At 46.9% G+C, this 15,736-nt stretch overlaps 52 non-coding genes and 27 pseudogenes across 52 annotated transcripts; all 79 read left to right on the top strand.

The window, feature by feature from the left end:
• Nucleotides 1-10: 10 nt before the first annotated feature.
• Nucleotides 11-129, top strand: LOC144415168 (5S ribosomal RNA). Its single transcript, XR_013471060.1, has one exon. It is a non-coding gene; the product is annotated as a 5S ribosomal RNA (ribosomal RNA).
• Nucleotides 130-210: 81 nt separating this feature from the next.
• Nucleotides 211-329, top strand: LOC144414810 (5S ribosomal RNA). The gene has a single exon (XR_013470700.1). It is a non-coding gene; the product is annotated as a 5S ribosomal RNA (ribosomal RNA).
• Nucleotides 330-410: 81 nt separating this feature from the next.
• On the top strand, nt 411-529 carry LOC144415857 (5S ribosomal RNA). Its single transcript, XR_013471751.1, has one exon. It is a non-coding gene; the product is annotated as a 5S ribosomal RNA (ribosomal RNA).
• Nucleotides 530-610: 81 nt separating this feature from the next.
• Nucleotides 611-729, top strand: LOC144412961 (5S ribosomal RNA; annotated as a pseudogene).
• An 81-nt stretch (nt 730-810) lies between these two features.
• On the top strand, nt 811-929 carry LOC144415853 (5S ribosomal RNA). The gene has a single exon (XR_013471747.1). It is a non-coding gene; the product is annotated as a 5S ribosomal RNA (ribosomal RNA).
• An 81-nt stretch (nt 930-1,010) lies between these two features.
• Nucleotides 1,011-1,129, top strand: LOC144417588 (5S ribosomal RNA; annotated as a pseudogene).
• An 81-nt stretch (nt 1,130-1,210) lies between these two features.
• Nucleotides 1,211-1,319, top strand: LOC144413058 (5S ribosomal RNA; annotated as a pseudogene).
• An 81-nt stretch (nt 1,320-1,400) lies between these two features.
• LOC144416801 (5S ribosomal RNA) lies at nt 1,401-1,519 on the top strand. The gene has a single exon (XR_013472694.1). It is a non-coding gene; the product is annotated as a 5S ribosomal RNA (ribosomal RNA).
• Nucleotides 1,520-1,604: 85 nt separating this feature from the next.
• On the top strand, nt 1,605-1,723 carry LOC144417438 (5S ribosomal RNA). The gene has a single exon (XR_013473331.1). It is a non-coding gene; the product is annotated as a 5S ribosomal RNA (ribosomal RNA).
• An 81-nt stretch (nt 1,724-1,804) lies between these two features.
• Nucleotides 1,805-1,923, top strand: LOC144415167 (5S ribosomal RNA). The gene has a single exon (XR_013471059.1). It is a non-coding gene; the product is annotated as a 5S ribosomal RNA (ribosomal RNA).
• Nucleotides 1,924-2,004: 81 nt separating this feature from the next.
• LOC144418090 (5S ribosomal RNA) lies at nt 2,005-2,123 on the top strand (annotated as a pseudogene).
• An 81-nt stretch (nt 2,124-2,204) lies between these two features.
• LOC144417632 (5S ribosomal RNA) lies at nt 2,205-2,323 on the top strand (annotated as a pseudogene).
• An 81-nt stretch (nt 2,324-2,404) lies between these two features.
• Nucleotides 2,405-2,523, top strand: LOC144413998 (5S ribosomal RNA). Its single transcript, XR_013469888.1, has one exon. It is a non-coding gene; the product is annotated as a 5S ribosomal RNA (ribosomal RNA).
• Nucleotides 2,524-2,604: 81 nt separating this feature from the next.
• Nucleotides 2,605-2,723, top strand: LOC144414492 (5S ribosomal RNA). The gene has a single exon (XR_013470382.1). It is a non-coding gene; the product is annotated as a 5S ribosomal RNA (ribosomal RNA).
• Nucleotides 2,724-2,804: 81 nt separating this feature from the next.
• LOC144415023 (5S ribosomal RNA) lies at nt 2,805-2,923 on the top strand. The gene has a single exon (XR_013470915.1). It is a non-coding gene; the product is annotated as a 5S ribosomal RNA (ribosomal RNA).
• Nucleotides 2,924-3,004: 81 nt separating this feature from the next.
• LOC144415977 (5S ribosomal RNA) lies at nt 3,005-3,123 on the top strand. Its single transcript, XR_013471871.1, has one exon. It is a non-coding gene; the product is annotated as a 5S ribosomal RNA (ribosomal RNA).
• Nucleotides 3,124-3,208: 85 nt separating this feature from the next.
• Nucleotides 3,209-3,327, top strand: LOC144415309 (5S ribosomal RNA). Its single transcript, XR_013471201.1, has one exon. It is a non-coding gene; the product is annotated as a 5S ribosomal RNA (ribosomal RNA).
• Nucleotides 3,328-3,408: 81 nt separating this feature from the next.
• On the top strand, nt 3,409-3,527 carry LOC144417787 (5S ribosomal RNA; annotated as a pseudogene).
• Nucleotides 3,528-3,608: 81 nt separating this feature from the next.
• LOC144414568 (5S ribosomal RNA) lies at nt 3,609-3,727 on the top strand. The gene has a single exon (XR_013470458.1). It is a non-coding gene; the product is annotated as a 5S ribosomal RNA (ribosomal RNA).
• An 81-nt stretch (nt 3,728-3,808) lies between these two features.
• LOC144417784 (5S ribosomal RNA) lies at nt 3,809-3,927 on the top strand (annotated as a pseudogene).
• Nucleotides 3,928-4,008: 81 nt separating this feature from the next.
• Nucleotides 4,009-4,127, top strand: LOC144417631 (5S ribosomal RNA; annotated as a pseudogene).
• Nucleotides 4,128-4,208: 81 nt separating this feature from the next.
• Nucleotides 4,209-4,327, top strand: LOC144413997 (5S ribosomal RNA). Its single transcript, XR_013469887.1, has one exon. It is a non-coding gene; the product is annotated as a 5S ribosomal RNA (ribosomal RNA).
• Nucleotides 4,328-4,408: 81 nt separating this feature from the next.
• On the top strand, nt 4,409-4,527 carry LOC144414491 (5S ribosomal RNA). The gene has a single exon (XR_013470381.1). It is a non-coding gene; the product is annotated as a 5S ribosomal RNA (ribosomal RNA).
• An 81-nt stretch (nt 4,528-4,608) lies between these two features.
• LOC144415110 (5S ribosomal RNA) lies at nt 4,609-4,727 on the top strand. The gene has a single exon (XR_013471002.1). It is a non-coding gene; the product is annotated as a 5S ribosomal RNA (ribosomal RNA).
• Nucleotides 4,728-4,808: 81 nt separating this feature from the next.
• On the top strand, nt 4,809-4,927 carry LOC144415976 (5S ribosomal RNA). Its single transcript, XR_013471870.1, has one exon. It is a non-coding gene; the product is annotated as a 5S ribosomal RNA (ribosomal RNA).
• Nucleotides 4,928-5,012: 85 nt separating this feature from the next.
• Nucleotides 5,013-5,131, top strand: LOC144413996 (5S ribosomal RNA). Its single transcript, XR_013469886.1, has one exon. It is a non-coding gene; the product is annotated as a 5S ribosomal RNA (ribosomal RNA).
• Nucleotides 5,132-5,212: 81 nt separating this feature from the next.
• LOC144413994 (5S ribosomal RNA) lies at nt 5,213-5,331 on the top strand. The gene has a single exon (XR_013469884.1). It is a non-coding gene; the product is annotated as a 5S ribosomal RNA (ribosomal RNA).
• An 81-nt stretch (nt 5,332-5,412) lies between these two features.
• Nucleotides 5,413-5,531, top strand: LOC144416887 (5S ribosomal RNA). The gene has a single exon (XR_013472780.1). It is a non-coding gene; the product is annotated as a 5S ribosomal RNA (ribosomal RNA).
• Nucleotides 5,532-5,612: 81 nt separating this feature from the next.
• LOC144413993 (5S ribosomal RNA) lies at nt 5,613-5,731 on the top strand. The gene has a single exon (XR_013469883.1). It is a non-coding gene; the product is annotated as a 5S ribosomal RNA (ribosomal RNA).
• An 81-nt stretch (nt 5,732-5,812) lies between these two features.
• Nucleotides 5,813-5,931, top strand: LOC144416290 (5S ribosomal RNA). The gene has a single exon (XR_013472183.1). It is a non-coding gene; the product is annotated as a 5S ribosomal RNA (ribosomal RNA).
• Nucleotides 5,932-6,012: 81 nt separating this feature from the next.
• Nucleotides 6,013-6,131, top strand: LOC144417927 (5S ribosomal RNA; annotated as a pseudogene).
• An 81-nt stretch (nt 6,132-6,212) lies between these two features.
• Nucleotides 6,213-6,331, top strand: LOC144417562 (5S ribosomal RNA; annotated as a pseudogene).
• Nucleotides 6,332-6,412: 81 nt separating this feature from the next.
• LOC144415308 (5S ribosomal RNA) lies at nt 6,413-6,531 on the top strand. The gene has a single exon (XR_013471200.1). It is a non-coding gene; the product is annotated as a 5S ribosomal RNA (ribosomal RNA).
• Nucleotides 6,532-6,612: 81 nt separating this feature from the next.
• LOC144417630 (5S ribosomal RNA) lies at nt 6,613-6,731 on the top strand (annotated as a pseudogene).
• Nucleotides 6,732-6,812: 81 nt separating this feature from the next.
• LOC144414425 (5S ribosomal RNA) lies at nt 6,813-6,931 on the top strand. The gene has a single exon (XR_013470315.1). It is a non-coding gene; the product is annotated as a 5S ribosomal RNA (ribosomal RNA).
• Nucleotides 6,932-7,012: 81 nt separating this feature from the next.
• Nucleotides 7,013-7,131, top strand: LOC144415007 (5S ribosomal RNA). The gene has a single exon (XR_013470899.1). It is a non-coding gene; the product is annotated as a 5S ribosomal RNA (ribosomal RNA).
• Nucleotides 7,132-7,212: 81 nt separating this feature from the next.
• Nucleotides 7,213-7,331, top strand: LOC144417499 (5S ribosomal RNA; annotated as a pseudogene).
• An 81-nt stretch (nt 7,332-7,412) lies between these two features.
• On the top strand, nt 7,413-7,531 carry LOC144413992 (5S ribosomal RNA). Its single transcript, XR_013469882.1, has one exon. It is a non-coding gene; the product is annotated as a 5S ribosomal RNA (ribosomal RNA).
• An 81-nt stretch (nt 7,532-7,612) lies between these two features.
• Nucleotides 7,613-7,731, top strand: LOC144417141 (5S ribosomal RNA). Its single transcript, XR_013473034.1, has one exon. It is a non-coding gene; the product is annotated as a 5S ribosomal RNA (ribosomal RNA).
• Nucleotides 7,732-7,812: 81 nt separating this feature from the next.
• Nucleotides 7,813-7,931, top strand: LOC144417926 (5S ribosomal RNA; annotated as a pseudogene).
• Nucleotides 7,932-8,012: 81 nt separating this feature from the next.
• On the top strand, nt 8,013-8,131 carry LOC144417561 (5S ribosomal RNA; annotated as a pseudogene).
• An 81-nt stretch (nt 8,132-8,212) lies between these two features.
• On the top strand, nt 8,213-8,321 carry LOC144412397 (5S ribosomal RNA; annotated as a pseudogene).
• Nucleotides 8,322-8,402: 81 nt separating this feature from the next.
• LOC144412684 (5S ribosomal RNA) lies at nt 8,403-8,521 on the top strand (annotated as a pseudogene).
• Nucleotides 8,522-8,602: 81 nt separating this feature from the next.
• On the top strand, nt 8,603-8,721 carry LOC144413991 (5S ribosomal RNA). The gene has a single exon (XR_013469881.1). It is a non-coding gene; the product is annotated as a 5S ribosomal RNA (ribosomal RNA).
• An 81-nt stretch (nt 8,722-8,802) lies between these two features.
• Nucleotides 8,803-8,921, top strand: LOC144415478 (5S ribosomal RNA). The gene has a single exon (XR_013471370.1). It is a non-coding gene; the product is annotated as a 5S ribosomal RNA (ribosomal RNA).
• An 81-nt stretch (nt 8,922-9,002) lies between these two features.
• On the top strand, nt 9,003-9,121 carry LOC144413990 (5S ribosomal RNA). The gene has a single exon (XR_013469880.1). It is a non-coding gene; the product is annotated as a 5S ribosomal RNA (ribosomal RNA).
• Nucleotides 9,122-9,202: 81 nt separating this feature from the next.
• LOC144414631 (5S ribosomal RNA) lies at nt 9,203-9,321 on the top strand. Its single transcript, XR_013470520.1, has one exon. It is a non-coding gene; the product is annotated as a 5S ribosomal RNA (ribosomal RNA).
• Nucleotides 9,322-9,406: 85 nt separating this feature from the next.
• LOC144415307 (5S ribosomal RNA) lies at nt 9,407-9,525 on the top strand. The gene has a single exon (XR_013471199.1). It is a non-coding gene; the product is annotated as a 5S ribosomal RNA (ribosomal RNA).
• Nucleotides 9,526-9,606: 81 nt separating this feature from the next.
• Nucleotides 9,607-9,725, top strand: LOC144413989 (5S ribosomal RNA). Its single transcript, XR_013469879.1, has one exon. It is a non-coding gene; the product is annotated as a 5S ribosomal RNA (ribosomal RNA).
• An 81-nt stretch (nt 9,726-9,806) lies between these two features.
• LOC144415477 (5S ribosomal RNA) lies at nt 9,807-9,925 on the top strand. The gene has a single exon (XR_013471369.1). It is a non-coding gene; the product is annotated as a 5S ribosomal RNA (ribosomal RNA).
• Nucleotides 9,926-10,006: 81 nt separating this feature from the next.
• LOC144413988 (5S ribosomal RNA) lies at nt 10,007-10,125 on the top strand. Its single transcript, XR_013469878.1, has one exon. It is a non-coding gene; the product is annotated as a 5S ribosomal RNA (ribosomal RNA).
• An 81-nt stretch (nt 10,126-10,206) lies between these two features.
• LOC144416969 (5S ribosomal RNA) lies at nt 10,207-10,325 on the top strand. Its single transcript, XR_013472861.1, has one exon. It is a non-coding gene; the product is annotated as a 5S ribosomal RNA (ribosomal RNA).
• An 85-nt stretch (nt 10,326-10,410) lies between these two features.
• LOC144415306 (5S ribosomal RNA) lies at nt 10,411-10,529 on the top strand. The gene has a single exon (XR_013471198.1). It is a non-coding gene; the product is annotated as a 5S ribosomal RNA (ribosomal RNA).
• Nucleotides 10,530-10,610: 81 nt separating this feature from the next.
• On the top strand, nt 10,611-10,729 carry LOC144417998 (5S ribosomal RNA; annotated as a pseudogene).
• Nucleotides 10,730-10,810: 81 nt separating this feature from the next.
• LOC144416667 (5S ribosomal RNA) lies at nt 10,811-10,929 on the top strand. The gene has a single exon (XR_013472560.1). It is a non-coding gene; the product is annotated as a 5S ribosomal RNA (ribosomal RNA).
• An 81-nt stretch (nt 10,930-11,010) lies between these two features.
• On the top strand, nt 11,011-11,129 carry LOC144416289 (5S ribosomal RNA). The gene has a single exon (XR_013472182.1). It is a non-coding gene; the product is annotated as a 5S ribosomal RNA (ribosomal RNA).
• An 81-nt stretch (nt 11,130-11,210) lies between these two features.
• On the top strand, nt 11,211-11,329 carry LOC144418420 (5S ribosomal RNA; annotated as a pseudogene).
• An 81-nt stretch (nt 11,330-11,410) lies between these two features.
• LOC144414676 (5S ribosomal RNA) lies at nt 11,411-11,529 on the top strand. The gene has a single exon (XR_013470566.1). It is a non-coding gene; the product is annotated as a 5S ribosomal RNA (ribosomal RNA).
• An 81-nt stretch (nt 11,530-11,610) lies between these two features.
• LOC144412396 (5S ribosomal RNA) lies at nt 11,611-11,719 on the top strand (annotated as a pseudogene).
• Nucleotides 11,720-11,800: 81 nt separating this feature from the next.
• Nucleotides 11,801-11,919, top strand: LOC144412683 (5S ribosomal RNA; annotated as a pseudogene).
• An 81-nt stretch (nt 11,920-12,000) lies between these two features.
• On the top strand, nt 12,001-12,119 carry LOC144413987 (5S ribosomal RNA). Its single transcript, XR_013469877.1, has one exon. It is a non-coding gene; the product is annotated as a 5S ribosomal RNA (ribosomal RNA).
• Nucleotides 12,120-12,200: 81 nt separating this feature from the next.
• On the top strand, nt 12,201-12,319 carry LOC144415938 (5S ribosomal RNA). Its single transcript, XR_013471832.1, has one exon. It is a non-coding gene; the product is annotated as a 5S ribosomal RNA (ribosomal RNA).
• An 81-nt stretch (nt 12,320-12,400) lies between these two features.
• On the top strand, nt 12,401-12,519 carry LOC144413986 (5S ribosomal RNA). The gene has a single exon (XR_013469876.1). It is a non-coding gene; the product is annotated as a 5S ribosomal RNA (ribosomal RNA).
• Nucleotides 12,520-12,600: 81 nt separating this feature from the next.
• Nucleotides 12,601-12,719, top strand: LOC144413031 (5S ribosomal RNA; annotated as a pseudogene).
• An 81-nt stretch (nt 12,720-12,800) lies between these two features.
• On the top strand, nt 12,801-12,909 carry LOC144412922 (5S ribosomal RNA; annotated as a pseudogene).
• Nucleotides 12,910-12,990: 81 nt separating this feature from the next.
• LOC144415476 (5S ribosomal RNA) lies at nt 12,991-13,109 on the top strand. Its single transcript, XR_013471368.1, has one exon. It is a non-coding gene; the product is annotated as a 5S ribosomal RNA (ribosomal RNA).
• An 81-nt stretch (nt 13,110-13,190) lies between these two features.
• LOC144413985 (5S ribosomal RNA) lies at nt 13,191-13,309 on the top strand. Its single transcript, XR_013469875.1, has one exon. It is a non-coding gene; the product is annotated as a 5S ribosomal RNA (ribosomal RNA).
• Nucleotides 13,310-13,390: 81 nt separating this feature from the next.
• Nucleotides 13,391-13,509, top strand: LOC144414881 (5S ribosomal RNA). Its single transcript, XR_013470772.1, has one exon. It is a non-coding gene; the product is annotated as a 5S ribosomal RNA (ribosomal RNA).
• An 81-nt stretch (nt 13,510-13,590) lies between these two features.
• On the top strand, nt 13,591-13,699 carry LOC144412845 (5S ribosomal RNA; annotated as a pseudogene).
• An 81-nt stretch (nt 13,700-13,780) lies between these two features.
• Nucleotides 13,781-13,899, top strand: LOC144413027 (5S ribosomal RNA; annotated as a pseudogene).
• Nucleotides 13,900-13,980: 81 nt separating this feature from the next.
• Nucleotides 13,981-14,099, top strand: LOC144418035 (5S ribosomal RNA). Its single transcript, XR_013473412.1, has one exon. It is a non-coding gene; the product is annotated as a 5S ribosomal RNA (ribosomal RNA).
• An 81-nt stretch (nt 14,100-14,180) lies between these two features.
• On the top strand, nt 14,181-14,299 carry LOC144413983 (5S ribosomal RNA). The gene has a single exon (XR_013469873.1). It is a non-coding gene; the product is annotated as a 5S ribosomal RNA (ribosomal RNA).
• An 81-nt stretch (nt 14,300-14,380) lies between these two features.
• On the top strand, nt 14,381-14,499 carry LOC144414870 (5S ribosomal RNA). The gene has a single exon (XR_013470761.1). It is a non-coding gene; the product is annotated as a 5S ribosomal RNA (ribosomal RNA).
• An 81-nt stretch (nt 14,500-14,580) lies between these two features.
• LOC144412997 (5S ribosomal RNA) lies at nt 14,581-14,689 on the top strand (annotated as a pseudogene).
• Nucleotides 14,690-14,770: 81 nt separating this feature from the next.
• LOC144412918 (5S ribosomal RNA) lies at nt 14,771-14,889 on the top strand (annotated as a pseudogene).
• An 81-nt stretch (nt 14,890-14,970) lies between these two features.
• LOC144413982 (5S ribosomal RNA) lies at nt 14,971-15,089 on the top strand. Its single transcript, XR_013469872.1, has one exon. It is a non-coding gene; the product is annotated as a 5S ribosomal RNA (ribosomal RNA).
• Nucleotides 15,090-15,170: 81 nt separating this feature from the next.
• LOC144415475 (5S ribosomal RNA) lies at nt 15,171-15,289 on the top strand. The gene has a single exon (XR_013471367.1). It is a non-coding gene; the product is annotated as a 5S ribosomal RNA (ribosomal RNA).
• An 81-nt stretch (nt 15,290-15,370) lies between these two features.
• Nucleotides 15,371-15,489, top strand: LOC144417204 (5S ribosomal RNA). Its single transcript, XR_013473097.1, has one exon. It is a non-coding gene; the product is annotated as a 5S ribosomal RNA (ribosomal RNA).
• Nucleotides 15,490-15,570: 81 nt separating this feature from the next.
• On the top strand, nt 15,571-15,689 carry LOC144417925 (5S ribosomal RNA; annotated as a pseudogene).
• The last annotated feature ends 47 nt before the right edge of the window (nt 15,690-15,736 follow it).

The following is a 15,736-nucleotide window of genomic DNA, read 5'->3' as shown; positions in this document are numbered from 1 at the left end:
CTACTTTATCGCCTACAACCATACCACGTTGAATGCACCCGATCTCGTTCGATCTCGGAAGTTAAGCAATGTCGGGCTCGGTTAGTACTTGCATGGGTGACCGGCTTGGAATACCGAGTGTCGTAGGCTTTTCGTCGCCGTTTCATTCGATTTTGCTCTGTTTTCCAACAACTGCGAAATACAAATAGCCGAATAGACTACTACTTTATCGCCTACAACCATACCACGTTGAATGCACCCGATCTCGTTCGATCTCGGAAGTTAAGCAATGTCGGGCTCGGTTAGTACTTGCATGGGTGACCGGCTGGGAATACCGAGTGTCGTGGGCTTTTCGTCGCCGCTTCATTCGATTTTGCTCTGTTTTCCAACAACTGCGAAATACAAATAGCCGAATAGACTACTACTTTATCGCCTACAACCATACCACGTTGAATGCGCCCGATCTCGTTCGATCTCGGAAGTTAAGCAATGTCGGACTCGGTTAGTACTTGCATGGGTGACCGGCTGGGAATACCGAGTGTCGTAGGCTTTTCGTCGCCGTTTCATTCGATTTTGCTCTGTTTTCCAACAACTGCGAAATACAAATAACCGAATAGACTACTACTTTATCGCCTACAACCATACCACGTTGAATGCACCCGTTATCGTTCGATCTCGGAAGTTAAGCAATGTCGAGCTCGGTTAGTACTTGCTTGGGTGACCGGCTGGGATTACCGAGTGTCGTAGGCTTTTCGTCGCCGTTTCATTCGATTTTGCTCTGTTTTCCAACAACTGCGAAATACAAATAGCCGAATAGACTACTACTTTATCGCCTACAACCATACCACGTTGAATGCACCCGATCTCGTTCGATCTCGGAAGTTAAGCAATGTCGGGCTCGGTTAGTACTTACATGGGTGACCGGCTTGGAATACCGAGTGTCGTAGGCTTTTCGTCGCCGTTTCATTCGATTTTGCTCTGTTTTCCAACAACTGCGAAATACAAATAGCCGAATAGACTACTGCTTTATCGCCTACAACCATACCACGTTGAATGCACCCGATCTCGTTCGATCTCGGAAGTTGAGCAATGTCGGGCTCGGTTAGTACATGCGTGGGTGACCGGCTGGGAATACCGAGTGTCGTAGGCTTTTTGTCGCCGTTTCATTCGATTTTGCTCTGTTTTCCAACAACTGCGATATACAAATAGCCGAATAGACTACTACTTTATCGCCTACAACCATACCACGTTGAATGCACCCGATCTCGTAAGTTAAGCAATGTCGGGCTCGGTTAGTACTTGCATGGGTGACCGGCTGGGAATACCGATTGTCGTAGGCTTTTTGTCGCCGTTCCATTCGTTTTTTCTATGTTTTCTAACAACTGCGATATACAAATAGCCGAATAGACTACTACTTTATTGCCTACAACCATACCACGTTGAATGCACCCGATCTCGTTCGATCTCTGAAGTTAAGCAATGTCGGGCTCGGTTAGTACTTGCATGGGTGACCGGCCGGGAATACCGAGTGTCGTAGGCTTTTTTTTCGTCGCCGTTCCATTCGTTTTTTCTATGTTTTCTAACAACTGCAAAATACAAATAGCAGAACAGACTACTACTTTATCGACTACAACCATACCACGTTGAATGCACCCGATCTCGTTCGATCTCGGAAGTTAAGCAATGTCGGGCTCGGTTAGTACTTGCATGGGTGACCGGCTGGGAATACAGAGTGTCGTAGGCTTTTCGTCGCCGCTTCATTCGATTTTGCTCTGTTTTCCAACAACTGCAAAATACAAATACCCGAATAGACTACTACTTTATCGCCTACAACCATACCACGTTGAATGCACCCGATCTCGTTCGATCTCGGAAGTTAAGCAATGTCGGGCTCGGTTAGTACTTGCATGGGTGACCGGCTTGGAATACCGAGTGTCGTAGGCTTTTCGTCGCCGTTTCATTCGATTTTGCTCTGTTTTCCAACAACTGCGAAATACAAATAGCCGAATAGACTACTACTTTATCGCCTACAACCATACCACGTTGAATGCACCCGATCTCGTTCGATCTCGGAAGTTAAGCAATGTCGGGCTCGGTTAGTACTTGCTTGGGTGACCGGCTGGGGATACCGAGTGTCCTAGGCTTTTCGTCGCCGTTTCATTCGATTTTGCTCTGTTTTCCAACAACTGCGAAATACAAATAGCCGAATAGACTACTACTTTATCGCCTACAACCATACCACGTTGAATGCACCCGATCTCGTTCGATCTCGGAAGTTAAGCAATGTCGGGCTCGGTTAGTACTTGCATGGGTGACAGGCTGGGAATACCGAGTGTCGTAGACTTTTTGTCGCCGTTTCATTCGATTTTGCTCTGTTTTCCAACAACTGCGAAATACAAATAGCCGAATAGACTACTACTTTATCGCCTACAACCATACCACGTTGAATGCACCCGATCTCGTTCGATCTCGGAAGTTAAGCAATGTCGGGCTCGGTTAGTACTTGCATGGGTGACCGGCTGGGAATACCGAGTGTCGTAGGCTTTTCGTCGCCGTTTCATTCGATTTTGCTCTGTTTTCCAACAACTGCGAAATACAAATAGCCGAATAGACTACTACTTTATCGCCTACAACCATACCACGTTGAATGCACCCGATCTCGTTCGATCTCGGAAGTTAAGCAATGTGGGGCTCGGTTAGTACTTGCATGGGTGACCGGCTGGGAATACCGAGTGTCGTAGGCTTTTCGTCGCCGTTTCATTCGATTTTGCTCTGTTTTCCAACAACTGCGAAACACAAATAGCCGAATAGACTACTATTTTATCGCCTACAACCATACCACGTTGAATGCACCCGATCTCGTTCGATCTCGGAAGTTAAGCAATGTCGGGCTCGGTTAGTACTTGCATGGGTGACCGGCTAGGAATACCGAGTGTCGTAGGCTTTTCGTCGCCGTTTCATTCGATTTTGCTCTGTTTTCCAACAACTGCGAAATACAAATAGCCGAATAGACTACTACTTTATTGCCTACAACCATACCACGTTGAATGCACCCGATCTCGTTCGATCTCGGAAGTTAAGCAATGTCGGGCTCGGTTAGTACTTGCATGGGTGACCGGCCTGGAATACCGAGTGTCGTAGGCTTTTCTTTCGTCGCCGTTCCATTCGTTTTTTCTATGTTTTCTAACAACTGCAAAATACAAATAGCAGAACAGACTACTACTTTATCGACTACAACCATACCACGTTGAATGCACCCGATCTCGTTCGATCTCGGAAGTTAAGCAATGTCGGGCTCGGTTAGTACTTGCATGGGTGACCGGCTGGGAATACCGAGTGTCGTAGGCTTTTCGTCGCCGTTTCATTCGATTTTGCTCTGTTTTCCAACAACTGCGAAATACAAATAGCCGAATAGACTACTACTTTATCGCCTACAACCATACCACGTTGAATGCACCCGATCTCGTTCGATCTCGGAAGTTAAGCAATGTCGGGCTCGGTTAGTACTCGCATGGGTGACAGGCTGGGAATACCGAGTGTCGTAGACTTTTTGTCGCCGTTTCATTCGATTTTGCTCTGTTTTCCAACAACTGCGAAATACAAATAGCCGAATAGACTACTACTTTATCGCCTACCACCATACCACGTTGAATGCACCCGATCTCGTTAGATCTCGGAAGTTAAGCAATGTCGGGCTCGGTTAGTACTTGCATGGGTGACCGGCTGGGAATACCGAGTGTCGTAGGCTTTTCGTCGCCGTTTCATTCGATTTTGCTCTGTTTTCCAACAACTGCGAAATACAAATAGCCGAATAGACTACTACTTTATCGCCTACAACCATACCACGTTGAATGCACCCGATCTCGTTCGATCTCGGAAGTTAAGCAATGTCGGGCTCGGTTAGTACTTGCATGGGTGACCGGCTGGGGATACCGAGTGTCCTAGGCTTTTCGTCGCCGTTTCATTCGATTTTGCTCTGTTTTCCAACAACTGCGAAATACAAATAGCCGAATAGACTACTACTTTATCGCCTACAACCATACCACGTTGAATGCACCCGATCTCGTTCGATCTCGGAAGTTAAGCAATGTCGGGCTCGGTTAGTACTTGCATGGGTGACAGGCTGGGAATACCGAGTGTCGTAGACTTTTTGTCGCCGTTTCATTCGATTTTGCTCTGTTTTCCAACAACTGCGAAATACAAATAGCCGAATAGACTACTACTTTATCGCCTACAACCATACCACGTTGAATGCACCCGATCTCGTTCGATCTCGGAAGTTAAGCAATGTCGGGCTCGGTTAGTACTTGCATGGGTGACCGGCTGGGAATACCGAGTGTCGTAGGCTTTTCGTCGCCGTTTCATTCGATTTTGCTCTGTTTTCCAACAACTGCGAAATACAAATAGCCGAATAGACTATTACTTTATCGCCTACAACCATACCACGTTGAATGCACCCGATCTCGTTCGATCTCGGAAGTTAAGCAATGTGGGGCTCGGTTAGTACTTGCATGGGTGACCGGCTGGGAATACCGAGTGTCGTAGGCTTTTCGTCGCCGTTTCATTCGATTTTGCTCTGTTTTCCAACAACTGCGAAATACAAATAGCCGAATAGACTACTACTTTATCGCCTACAACCATACCACTTTGAATGCACCCGATCTCGTTCGATCTCGGAAGTTAAGCAATGTCGGGCTCGGTTAGTACTTGCATGGGTGACCGGCTAGGAATACCGAGTGTCGTAGGCTTTTCGTCGCCGTTTCATTCGATTTTGCTCTGTTTTCCAACAACTGCGAAATACAAATAGCCGAATAGACTACTACTTTATTGCCTACAACCATACCACGTTGAATGCACCCGATCTCGTTCGATCTCGGAAGTTAAGCAATGTCGGGCTCGGTTAGTACTTGCATGGGTGACCGGCCTGGAATACCGAGTGTCGTAGGCTTTTCTTTCGTCGCCGTTCCATTCGTTTTTTCTATGTTTTCTAACAACTGCAAAATACAAATAGCAGAACAGACTACTACTTTATCGCCTACAACCATACCACGTTGAATGCACCCGATCTCGTTCGATCTCGGAAGTTAAGCAATGTCGGGCTCGGTTAGTACTTGCATGGGTGACCGGCTGGGAATACCGAGTGTCGTAGGCTTTTCGTCGCCGTTTCATTCGATTTTGCTCTGTTTTCCAACAACTGCGAAATACAAATAGCCGAATAGACTACTACTTTATCGCCTACAACCATACCACGTTGAATGCACCCGATCTCGTTCGATCTCGGAAGTTAAGCAATGTCGGGCTCGGTTAGTACTTGCATGGGTGACCGGCTGGGAATACCGAGTGTCGTAGGCTTTTCGTCGCCGTTTCATTCGATTTTGCTCTGTTTTCCAACAACTGCGAAATACAAATAGCCGAATAGACTACTACTTTATCGCCTACAACCATCCCACGTCGAATGCACCCGATCTCGTTCGATCTCGGAAGTTAAGCAATGTCGGGCTCGGTTAGTACTTGCATGGGTGACCGGCTGGGAATACCGAGTGTCGTAGGCTTTTCGTCGCCGCTTCATTCGATTTTGCTCTGTTTTCCAACAACTGCAAAATACAAATAGCCGAATAGACTACTACTTTATCGCCTACAACCATACCACGTTGAATGCACCCGATCTCGTTCGATCTCGGAAGTTAAGCAATGTCGGGCTCGGTTAGTACTTGCATGGGTGACCGGCTGGGAATACCGAGTGTCGTAGGCTTTTCGTCGCCGTTTCATTCGATTTTGCTCTGTTTTCCAACAACTGCGAAATACAAATAGCCGAATAGACTACTACTTTATCGCCTACAACCATACCACGTTGAATGCACCCGATCTCGTTCAATCTCGGAAGTTAAGCAATGTCGGGCTCGGTTAGTACTTGCATGGGTGACCGGCTGGGAATACCGAGTGTCGTAGGCTTTTCGTCGCCGTTTCACTCGATTTTGCTCTGTTTTCCAACAACTGCGAAATACAAATAGCCGAATACACTACTACTTTATCGCCTACAACCATACCACGTTGAATGCACCCGTTATCGTTCGATCTCGGAAGTTAAGCAATGTCGGGCTCGGTTAGTACTTGCATGGGTGACCGGCTGGGAATACCGAGTGTCGTAGGCTTTTCGTCGCCGTTTCATTCGATTTTGCTCTGTTTTCCAACAACTGCGAAATACAAATAGCCGAATAGACTACTACTTTATCGCCTACAACCATACCACGTTGAATGCACCCGATCTCGTTCGATCTCGGAAGTTGGGCAATGTCGGGCTCGGTTAGTACTTGCATGGGTGACCTGCTGGGAATACCGAGTGTCGTAGGCTTTTCGTCGCCGTTTCATTCGATTTTGCTCTGTTTTCCAACAACTGCGAAATACAAATAGCCGAATAGACTACTACTTTATCGACTACAACCATACCACGTTGAATGCACCCGATCTCGTTCGATCTCGGAAGTTAAGCAATGTCGGGCTCGGTTAGTACTTGCATGGGTGACCGGCTGGGAATACCGAGTGTCGTAGGCTTTTCGTCGCCGTTTCATTCGATTTTGCTCTGTTTTCCAACAACTGCGAAATACAAATAGCCGAATAGACTAGTACTTTATCGCCTACAACCATACCACGTTGAATGCACCCGATCTCGTTCGATCTCGGAAGTTAAGCAATGTCGGGCTCGGTTAGTACTTGCATGGGTGACAGGCTGGGAATACCGAGTGTCGTAGACTTTTTGTCGCCGTTTCATTCGATTTTGCTCTGTTTTCCAACAACTGCGAAATACAAATAGCCGAATAGACTACTACTTTATCGCCTACAACCATACCACGTTGAATGCACCCGATCTCGTTAGATCTCGGAAGTTAAGCAATGTCGGGCTCGGTTAGTACTTGCATGGGTGACCGGCTGGGAATACCGAGTGTCGTAGGCTTTTCGTCGCCGTTTCATTCGATTTTGCTCTGTTTTCCAACAACTGCGAAATACAAATAGCCGAATAGACTACTACTTTATCGCCTACAACCATACCACGTTGAATGCACCCGATCTCGTTCGATCTCGGAAGTTAAGCAATGTCGGGCTCGTTTAGTACTTGCATGGGTGACCGGCTGGGAATACCGAGTGTCGTAGGCTTTTCGTCGCCGTTTCATTCGATTTTGCTCTGTTTTCCAACAACTGCGAAATACAAATAGCCGAATAGACTACTACTTTATCGCCAACAACCATCCCACGTCGAATGCACCCGATCTCGTTCGATCTCGGAAGTTAAGCAATGTCGGGCTCGGTTAGTACTTGCATGGGTGACCGGCTGGGAATACCGAGTGTCGTAGGCTTTTCGTCGCCGCTTCATTCGATTTTGCTCTGTTTTCCAACAACTGCAAAATACAAATAGCCGAATAGACTACTACTTTATCGCCTACAACCATACCACGTTGAATGCACCCGATCTCGTTCGATCTCGGAAGTTAAGCAATGTCGGGCTCGGTTAGTACTTGCATGGGTGACCGGCTGGGAATACCGAGTGTCGTAGGCTTTTCGTCGCCGTTTCATTCGATTTTGCTCTGTTTTCCAACAATTGCGAAATACAAATAGCCGAATAGACTACTACTTTATCGCCTACAACCATACCACGTTGAATGCACCCGATCTCGTTCAATCTCGGAAGTTAAGCAATGTCGGGCTCGGTTTGTACTTGCATGGGTGACCGGCTGGGAATACCGAGTGTCGTAGGCTTTTCGTCGCCGTTTCACTCGATTTTGCTCTGTTTTCCAACAACTGCGAAATACAAATAGCCGAATACACTACTACTTTATCGCCTACAACCATACCACGTTGAATGCACCCGTTATCGTTCGATCTCGGAAGTTAAGCAATGTCGGGCTCGGTTAGTACTTGCATGGGTGACCGGCTGGGAATACCGAGTGTCGTAGGCTTTTCGTCGCCGTTTCATTCGATTTTGCTCTGTTTTCCAACAACTGCGAAATACAAATAGCCGAATAGACTACTACTTTATCGCCTACAACCATACCACGTTGAATGCACCCGATCTCGTTCGATCTCGGAAGTTGGGCAATGTCGGGCTCGGTTAGTACTTGCATGGGTGACCTGCTGGGAATACCGAGTGTCGTAGGCTTTTCGTCGCCGTTTCATTCGATTTTGCTCTGTTTTCCAACAACTGCGAAATACAAATAGCCGAATAGACTACTACTTTATCGCCTACAACCATACCACGTTGAATGCACTCGATCTCGGAAGTTAAGCAATGTCGGGCTCGGTTAGTACTTGCATGGGTGACCGGCTGGGAATACCGAGTGTCGTAGGCTTTTTGTCGCCGTTTCATTCGATTTTGCTCTGTTTTCCAACAACTGCGAAATACAAATAGCCGAATAGACTACAACTTTATCGCCTACAACCATACCACGTTGAATGCACCCGTTATCGTTCGATATCGGAAGTTAAGCAATGTCAGGCTCGGTTAGTACTTGCATGGGTGACCGGCTGGGAATACCGAGTGTCGTAGGCTTTTCGTCGCCGTTTCATTCGATTTTGCTCTGTTTTCCAACAACTGCGAAATACAAATAGCCGAATAGACTACTACTTTATCGCCTACAACCATACCACGTTGAATGCACCCGATCTCGTTCGATCTCGGAAGTTAAGCAATGTCGGGCTCGGTTAGTACTTGCATGGGTGACCGGCTGGGAATACCGAGTGTCGTAGGCTTTTCGTCGCCGTTTCATTCGATTTTGCTCTGTTTTCCAACAACTGCAAAATACAAATAGCCGAATAGACTACTACTTTATTGCCTACAACCATACCACGTCGAATGCACCCGATCTCGTTCGATCTCGGAAGTTAAGCAATGTCGGGCTCGGTTAGTACTTGCATGGGTGACCGGCTGGGAATACCGAGTGTCGTAGGCTTTTCGTCGCCGCTTCATTCGATTTTGCTCTGTTTTCCAACAACTGCAAAATACAAATAGCCGAATAGACTACTACTTTATCGCCTACAACCATACCACGTTGAATGCACCCGATCTCGTTCGATCTCGGAAGTTAAGCAATGTCGGGCTCGGTTAGTACTTGCATGGGTGACCGGCTGGGAATACCGAGTGTCGTAGGCTTTTCGTCGCCGTTTCATTCGATTTTGCTCTGTTTTCCAAAAACTGCGAAATACAAATAGCCGAATAGACTACTACTTTATTGCCTACAACCATACCACGTTGAATGCACCCGATCTCGTTCGATCTCGGAAGTTAAGCAATGTCGGGCTCGGTTAGTACTTGCATGGGTGACCGGCCGGGAATACCGAGTGTCGTAGGCTTTTCTTTCGTCGCCGTTCCATTCGTTTTTTCTATGTTTTCTAACAACTGCAAAATACAAATAGCAGAACAGACTACTACTATATCGACTACAACCATACCACGTTGAATGCACCCGATCTCGTTCGATCTCGGAAGTTAAGCAATGTCGGGCTCGGTTAGTACTTGCATGGGTGACCGGCTGGGAATACCGAGTGTCGTAGGCTTTTCGTCGCCGTTTCATTCGATTTTGCTCTGTTTTCCAACAACTGCGAAATACAAATAGCCGAATAGACTACTACTTTATCGCCTACAACCATACCACGTTGAATGCACCCGATCTCGTTCGATCTCGGAAGTTAAGCAATGTCGGGCTCGGTTAGTACTTGCATGGGTGACCGGCTGGGAATACCGAGTGTCGTAGGCTTTTCGTCGCCGTTTCATTCGATTTTGCTCTGTTTTCCAACAACTGCGAAATACAAATAGCCGAATAGACTACTACTTTATCGCCTACAACCATACCACGTCGAATGCACCCGATCTCGTTCGATCTCGGAAGTTAAGCAATGTCGGGCTCGGTTAGTACTTGCATGGGTGACCGGCTGGGAATACCGAGTGTCGTAGGCTTTTCGTCGCCGCTTCATTCGATTTTGCTCTGTTTTCCAACAACTGCAAAATACAAATAGCCGAATAGACCACTACTTTATCGCCTACAACCATACCACGTTGAATGCACCCGATCTCGTTCGATCTCGGAAGTTAAGCAATGTCGGGCTCGGTTAGTACTTGCATGGGTGACCGGCTGGGAATACCGAGTGTCGTAGGCTTTTCGTCGCCGTTTCATTCGATTTTGCTCTGTTTTCCAACAACTGCGAAATACAAATAGCCGAATAGACTACTACTTTATTGCCTACAACCATACCACGTTGAATGCACCCGATCTCGTTCGATGTCGGAAGTTAAGCAATGTCGGGCTCGGTTAGTACTTGCATGGGTGACCGGCCGGGAATACCGAGTGTCGTAGGCTTTTCTTTCGTCGCCGTTCCTTTCGTTTTTTCTATGTTTTCTAACAACTGCAAAATACAAATAGCAGAACAGACTACTACTTTATCGACTACAACCATACCACGTTGAATGCACCCGATCTCGTTCGATCTCGGAAGTTAAGCAATGTCGGGCTCGGTTAGTACTTGCATGGGTGACCGGCTGGGAATACCGAGTGTCGTAGGCTTTTCGTCGCCGTTTCATTCGATTTTGCTCTGTTTTCCAACAACTGCGAAATACAAATAGCCGAATAGACTACTACTTTATCGCCTACAACCATACCACGTTGAATGCACCCGATCTCGTTCGATCTCGGCAGTTAAGCAATGTCGGGCTCGGTTAGTACTTGCATGGGTGACAGGCTGGGAATACCGAGTGTCGTAGACTTTTTGTCGCCGTTTCATTCGATTTTGCTCTGTTTTCCAACAACTGCGAAATACAAATAGCCGAATAGACTACTACTTTATCGCCTACAACCATACCACGTTGAATGCACCCGATCTCGTTCGATCTCGGAAGTTAAGCAATGTCGGGCTCGGTTAGTACTTGCATGGGTGACCGGCTGGGAATACAGAGTGTCGTAGGCTTTTCGTCGCCGTTTCATTCGATTTTGCTCTGTTTTCCAACAACTGCAAAATACAAATAGCCGAATAGACTACTACTTTATCGCCTACAACCATACCACGTTGAATGCACCCGATCTCGTTCAATCTCGGAAGTTAAGCAATGTCGGGCTCGGTTAGTACTTGCATGGGTGACCGGCTGGGAATACCGAGTGTCGTAGGCTTTTCGTCGCCGTTTCACTCGATTTTGCTCTGTTTTCCAACAACTGCGAAATACAAATAGCCGAATACACTACTACTTTATCGCCTACAACCATACCACGTTGAATGCACCCGTTATCGTTCGATCTCGGAAGTTAAGCAATGTCGGGCTCGGTTAGTACTTGCATGGGTGACCGGCTGGAAATACCGAGTGTCGTAGGCTTTTCGTCGCCGTTTCATTCGATTTTGCTCTGTTTTCCAACAACTGCGAAATACAAATAGCCGAATAGACTACTACTTTATCGCCTACAACCATACCACGTTGAATGCACCCGATCTCCTTCGATCTCGGAAGTTAAGCAATGTCGGGCTCGGTTAGTACTTGCATGGGTGACCTGCTGGGAATACCGAGTGTCGTAGGCTTTTCGTCGCCGTTTCATTCGATTTTGCTCTGTTTTCCAACAACTGCGAAATACAAATAGCCGAATAGACTACTACTTTATCGCCTACAACCATACCACGTTGAATGCACTCGATCTCGGAAGTTAAGCAATGTCGGGCTCGGTTAGTACTTGCATGGGTGACCGGCTGGGAATACCGAGTGTCGTAGGCTTTTTGTCGCCGTTTCATTCGATTTTGCTCTGTTTTCCAACAACTGCGAAATACAAATAGCCGAATAGACTACTACTTTATCGCCTACAACCATACCACGTTGAATGCACCCGTTATCGTTCGATATCGGAAGTTAAGCAATGTCAGGCTCGGTTAGTACTTGCATGGGTGACCGGCTGGGAATACCGAGTGTCGTAGGCTTTTCGTCGCCGTTTCATTCGATTTTGCTCTGTTTTCCAACAACTGCGAAATACAAATAGCCGAATAGACTACTACTTTATCGCCTACAACCATACCACGTTGAATGCACCCGATCTCGTTCGATCTCGGAAGTTAAGCAATGTCGGGCTCGGTTAGTACTTGCATGGGTGACCGGCTGGGAATACCGAGTGTCGTAGGCTTTTCGTCGCCGTTTCATTCGATTTTGCTCTGTTTTCCAACAACTGCAAAATACAAATAGCCGAATAGACTACTACTTTATCGCCTACAACCATACCACGTCGTATGCACCCGATCTCGTTCGATCTCGGAAGTTAAGCAATGTCGGGCTCGGTTAGTACTTGCATGGGTGACCGGCTGGGAATACCGAGTGTCGTAGGCTTTTCGTCGCCGCTTCATTCGATTTTGCTCTGTTTTCCAACAACTGCAAAATACAAATAGCCGAATAGACTACTACTTTATCGCCTACAACCATACCACGTTGAATGCACCCGATCTCGTTCGATCTCGGAAGTTAAGCAATGTCGGGCTCGGTTAGTACTTGCATGGGTGACCGGCTGGGAATACCGAGTGTCGTAGGCTTTTTGTCGCCGTTTCACTCGATTTTGCTCTGTTTTCCAACAACTGCGAAATACAAATAGCCGAATACACTACTACTTTATCGCCTACAACCATACCACGTTGAATGCACCCGTTATCGTTCGATCTCGGAAGTTAAGCAATGTCGGGCTCGGTTAGTACTTGCATGGGTGAATGGCTGGGAATACCTAGTGTCTTAGGCTTTTCGTCGCCGTTTCATTCGATTTTGCTCTGTTTTCCAACAACTGCGAAATACAAATAGCCGAATAGACTACTACTTTATCGCCTACAACCATACCACGTTGAATGCACTCGATCACGGAAGTTAAGCAATGTCGGGCTCGGTTAGTACTTGCATGGGTGACCGGCTGGGAATACCGAGTGTCGTAGGCTTTTTGTCGCCGTTTCATTCGATTTTGCTCTGTTTTCCAACAACTGCAAAATACAAATAGCCGAATAGACTACTACTTTATCGCCTACAACCATACCACGTCGAATGCACCCGATCTCGTTCGATCTCGGAAGTTAAGCAATGTCGGGCTCGGTTAGTACTTGCATGGGTGACCGGCTGGGAATACCGAGTGTCGTAGGCTTTTCGTCGCCGCTTCATTCGATTTTGCTCTGTTTTCCAACAACTGCAAAATACAAATAGCCGAATAGACTACTACTTTATCGCCTACAACCATACCACGTTGAATGCACCCGATCTCGTTCGATCTCGGAAGTTAAGCAATGTCGGGCTCGGTTAGTACTTGCATGGGTGACCGGCTGGGAATACCGAGTGTCGTAGGCTTTTCGTCGCCGTTTCATTCGATTTTGCTCTGTTTTCCAACAACTGCGAAATACAAATAGCCGAATAGACTACTACTTTATCGCCTACAACCATACCACGTTGAATGCACCCGATCTCGTTCGATCTCGGAAGTTAAGCAATGTCGGGCTCGGTTAGTACTTGCATGGGTGACCTGCTGGGAATACCGAGTGTCGTAGGCTTTTCGTCGCCGTTTCATTCGATTTTGCTCTGTTTTCCAACAACTGCGAAATACAAATAGCCGAATAGACTACTACTTTATCGCCTACAACCATACCACGTTGAATGCACTCGATCTCGGAAGTTAAGCAATGTCGGGCTCGGTTAGTACTTGCATGGGTGACCGGCTGGGAATACCGAGTGTCGTCGGCTTTTTGTCGCCGTTTCATTCGATTTTGCTCTGTTTTCCAACAACTGCGAAATACAAATAGCCGAATAGACTACTACTTTATCGCCTACAACCATACCACGTTGAATGCACCCGTTATCGTTCGATATCGGAAGTTAAGCAATGTCAGGCTCGGTTATTACTTGCATGGGTGACCGGCTGGGAATACCGAGTGTCGTAGGCTTTTCGTCGCCGTTTCATTCGATTTTGCTCTGTTTTCCAACAACTGCGAAATACAAATAGCCGAATAGACTACTACTTTATCGCCTACAACCATACCACGTTGAATGCACCCGATCTCGTTCGATCTCGGAAGTTAAGCAATGTTGGGCTCGGTTAGTACTTGCATGGGTGACCTGCTGGGAATACCGAGTGTCGTAGGCTTTTCGTCGCCGTTTCATTCGATTTTGCTCTGTTTTCCAACAACTGCGAAATACAAATAGCCGAATAGACTACTACTTTATCGCCTACAACCATACCACGTTGAATGCACCCGATCTCGTTCGATCTCGGAAGTTAAGCAATGTCGGGCTCGGTTAGTACTTGCATGGGTGACCGGCTGGGAATACCGAGTGTCGTAGGCTTTTCGTCGCCGTTTCATTCGATTTTGCTCTGTTTTCCAACAACTGCAAAATACAAATAGCCGAATAGACTACTACTTTATCGCCTACAACCATACCACGTTGAATGCACCCGATCTCGTTCGATCTCGGAAGTTAAGCAATGTCGGGCTCGGTTAGTACTTGCATGGGTGACCTGCTGGGAATACCGAGTGTCGTAGGCTTTTCGTCGCCGTTTCATTCGATTTTGCTCTGTTTTCCAACAACTGCAAAATACAAATAGCCGAATAGACTACTACTTTATCGCCTACAACCATACCACGTTGAATGCACTCGATCTCGGAAGTTAAGCAATGTCCGGCTCGGTTAGTACTTGCATGGGTGACCGGCTGGGAATACCGAGTGTCGTAGGCTTTTTGTCGCCGTTTCATTCGATTTTGCTCTGTTTTCCAACAACTGCGAAATACAAATAGCCGAATAGACTACTACTTTATCGCCTACAACCATACCACGTTGAATGCACCCGTTATCGTTCGATATCGGAAGTTAAGCATTGTCAGGCTCGGTTAGTACTTGCATGGGTGACCGGCTGGGAATACCGAGTGTCGTAGGCTTTTCGTCGCCGTTTCATTCGATTTTGCTCTGTTTTCCAACAACTGCGAAATACAAATAGCCGAATAGACTACTACTTTATCGCCTACAACCATACCACGTTGAATGCACCCGATCTCGTTCGATCTCGGAAGTTAAGCAATGTCGGGCTCGGTTAGTACTTGCATGGGTGACCGGCTGGGAATACCGAGTGTCGTAGGCTTTTCGTCGCCGTTTCATTCGATTTTGCTCTGTTTTCCAACAACTGCAAAATACAAATAGCCGAATAGACTACTACTTTATCGCCTACAACCATACCACGTCGAATGCACCCGATCTCGTTCGATCTCGGAAGTTAAGCAATGTCGGGCTCGGTTAGTACTTGCATGGGTGACCGGCTGGGAATACCGAGTGTCGTAGGCTTTTCGTCGCCGCTTCATTCGATTTTGCTCTGTTTTCCAACAACTGCAAAATACAAATAGCCGAATAGACTACTACTTTATCGCCTACAACCATACCACGTTGAATGCACCCGATCTCGTTCGATCTCGGAAGTTAAGCAATGTCGGGCTCGGTTAATACTTGCATGGGTGACCGGCTGGGAATACCGAGTGACGTAGGCTTTTTGTCGCCGTTTCACTCGATTTTGCTCTGTTTTCCAACAACTGCGAAATACAAATAGCCGAATACACTACTACTTTATCGCCTACAACCATACCACGTTGAATGCACCCGTTATCGTTCGATCTCGGAAGTTAAGCAATGTCGGGCTCGGTTAGTACTTGCATGGGTGACCGGCTGGGAATACCGAGTGTCGTAGGCTTTTCGTCGCCGTTTCATTCGATTTTGCTCTGTTTTCCAACAACTGCG

The sequence above is a fragment of the Styela clava genome, chromosome 15 (assembly GCF_964204865.1).
Source record: "Styela clava chromosome 15, kaStyClav1.hap1.2, whole genome shotgun sequence".
Classification (NCBI taxonomy): Eukaryota; Metazoa; Chordata; class Ascidiacea; order Stolidobranchia; family Styelidae; genus Styela; species Styela clava.
Note: the sequence above shows the minus strand (reverse complement) of the source record. Positions and strands in the feature narration are given on the sequence as shown.